The sequence below is a fragment of the Orycteropus afer genome, unplaced genomic scaffold (genome assembly GCF_000298275.1).
Source record: "Orycteropus afer afer isolate SDZICR_OR568_19922 unplaced genomic scaffold, OryAfe1.0 scaffold00369, whole genome shotgun sequence".
NCBI lineage: Eukaryota > Metazoa > Chordata > Mammalia > Tubulidentata > Orycteropodidae > Orycteropus > Orycteropus afer.
In genome coordinates this window covers 3347972-3350714 of record NW_006921956.1, presented here as the reverse complement: position 1 = coordinate 3350714, position 2743 = coordinate 3347972, and the positions used below count along the sequence as shown (strand labels likewise).

General features: G+C 44.2%; 1 pseudogene; it reads left to right on the top strand.

The window, feature by feature from the left end:
- Positions 1-2560: 2560 nt before the first annotated feature.
- The window catches only part of LOC103207425, a 79050-nt pseudogene continuing 78867 nt past the window's right edge, over positions 2561-2743 (top strand).

The following is a 2743-nucleotide window of genomic DNA, read 5'->3' as shown; positions in this document are numbered from 1 at the left end:
AGGATAGATTCAGCTGAGGCTAAACTTACACAAATACCAGTGACACAGAACACCCGCAAACCTTATAGAAACAACAGAAGACATAGAGCAATCACTCACAGAAAGCCAGACACTGTGGGAGAGAGATCCAACTGATCTACTGATTCAAGACCATAGTATTGGGGAAGACCAGACTCCATTGGCACAACAAAATACATAAAAATCTTGTTCTACAATCTACGTTGGTGAGTAGCGACTAGGGTTTTAAGAGCTTTCAAGTGGCCATCTAAGATGAAGGTAACAGTCTCCTATCACTGGAAGCAAAGAAGAGTGCAAAAAACCAAATGCATTTAGAAGCAATCAGCCCTAGGACATAACAGACCTCAAGATCAGAAGAACTAGATGGCATTTGGGTACCAATGACAACCATTCAGGAAAGGATCAAAACTAGAGATCCTGGATAGAGTGGGAAGAAAAATGCATAATAAAATCCAAAAACACAATAATGACCAGAATTATTGGTTGGATGGAGTCTGGTGGGACCCCCAATCCTATGGCCCTGGGATGCACTTCAGGCCTGGAATAAAACTCACTCTCAGGGACTGGCTCTCAACCCAATAGCAAACAAGATGTACATGCAGACCACTCACCCAGGGGACATACCCACATACTCTATGGAGATACATCCCTTGGAGCAGTTGACCACAGGGCACCAGAGGGGAAACATTGGCAAGGAGGAAATACAGGACACACAGGAGTGTATATCTATGAGAGGAATGAGGGGTTACTCAGAAGGGAGGAAAGGAGAGTGGGTTAGAGTTGGGGATGGTAATTGGGAAGCAAAACCAACATACATGAAATGTTGAATGTAAAACAAACTGTGTTCTGTAAGCTGACACCTAAAGTACAATAAAATAAATAAATAAAAATACATTTCTTGATTCTGTTCTTTGTACTTAGTTGAGAGCAGTCTCTTTGTGAAGGGAAATACTTTAGGTTACTTAAAGTAAATTTTCTGTCAAGAGATTGATTTGCTTCCATAAATTTTCTCATATCATCTGTCTGTTTTGAAAATGCAAAGTCTGTGTTTGGTGGTGTCACGGTCAGAACAATCGTTTGTTGCTATTGTTGTGATTGTCAAGAGCTCTCATGCTTATGTCACTAATAAGATGAACTCAAGGTAGAGGTAGGATGGCCTCCTGCTAGCACACTCCACCCAATCCGTCTACAACAGAGACCCAGAAAAACTGAGAGAAACAGATACCAGTAATGGTCCTGGAATTCTGAGCTCTAATGAGAAGATCAAGTATTAGATTGAGTGGAGATAGAAAAAAGAGATGGAGTGAGGTCAGTGATTGTGGAAAGAAAAGAAGACAGATTGGCATAGGAGATGCCTTTACCAGCTCAAAGGAGGGCAAGGACGGGAAAACAACCAACCAAACAAACAAACTTCTTGGCATCCATATGGTGTTAATCGATGCCAACGGAAGCAGCAGTCAGGACATTAGACGACATGTAGCATTGGGAAAGTCAACTGCGAAGGAACTGTTTCAAGTGATGAGGAGCAAGGATATCTCATTGAAGACTAAGGTGTGCCTGACACAAGCCATGATATTTCCCATCGCCTGGTATGCATGTGAGAGCTGGACAATGAATAAGGAAGACTGAAGAAGAGTTGATGCTTTTGAGTTGTGGTGCTGGTGAAGAATGCTGAAAGTACCGTGGACTGCTAAAAGAACTAACAGATCTGTCCTGGAGGAAGTGCAGCCAGGATGCTCCTTGGAAGCAAGAATGGCCAGACTTCGTCTCACCTATTTTGGTCATGTTGTCAGAAGGGACCATTCCCTGGAGAAGGATGTCATGCTTGGTAGGGTGGAGGGTCGATGAAAGAGGGGGAGGCCTTCAAGGAGATGGATTGATACAGTGGCTGCAATGATGGGCTCAAGGATAGCAGGGATTGTGGGGCTGGCGTGGGATCGGGCAGTGTTTCGTTCTGCTGTGCATGGGGTCGCTATGAGTCGGAAACAACTTGACGGCACTTAACAACAACAACAACAACATGGTGTTAAAGACACGGTGTAAACAGGTTGGGAGAATCTCAAAGTGAGCGAAAGCCATATGGGAGCTGAAAGTGGAACATACAGAGAAGCAGGTCAGATTTCCAGGGGCATAAGTGGACATGGAGTGAGGAGAGAGTAAGGCAAAGGGAATAGAAGAGCTCACCCTGAGTACAAACCTAAAACTGACCTCCTGATGTCCAGTCATTTCCATTTCAGAGTGAATCATTTTTGAGCTGAAGAGAAGTTGCCTCCTGGGGTATCAGGTATCATGGACTTTTGTGGAGGAGAGCTGCCTCGTCTTTCTGCTGCAAGGCAGCTGGTGGGTTTGTGTTGCAGGACATTGAGGACTGGACAAATGCCACCCTCAGCAAACAACTCAGAGCAGACAGGCTGAGGGGCCGCAGCAATTCCTTCTGACGCCTGTGTTACCGACTGATCGTCCCCATACTAAATACACAATGCACACATCCACAGATTTCTCTCTTGGAGGAGCCTCCTCATACCAGGCTCCTTTCACCGACATGGGCTCAGATTCCAGTGGATCAGATTATCACAGCACAATTGCTTTCTCCCAGGGTTGCCAGATGACCGTAACTAGAAAGTCTTTCTCCATCAATTACCTTATCTTCTCTTTATTTTCCACCTTTCCTTTAATCTTATATTTCTTTTTATCTGTTAATTTCTTCCTCATCTTCTTTCATTTT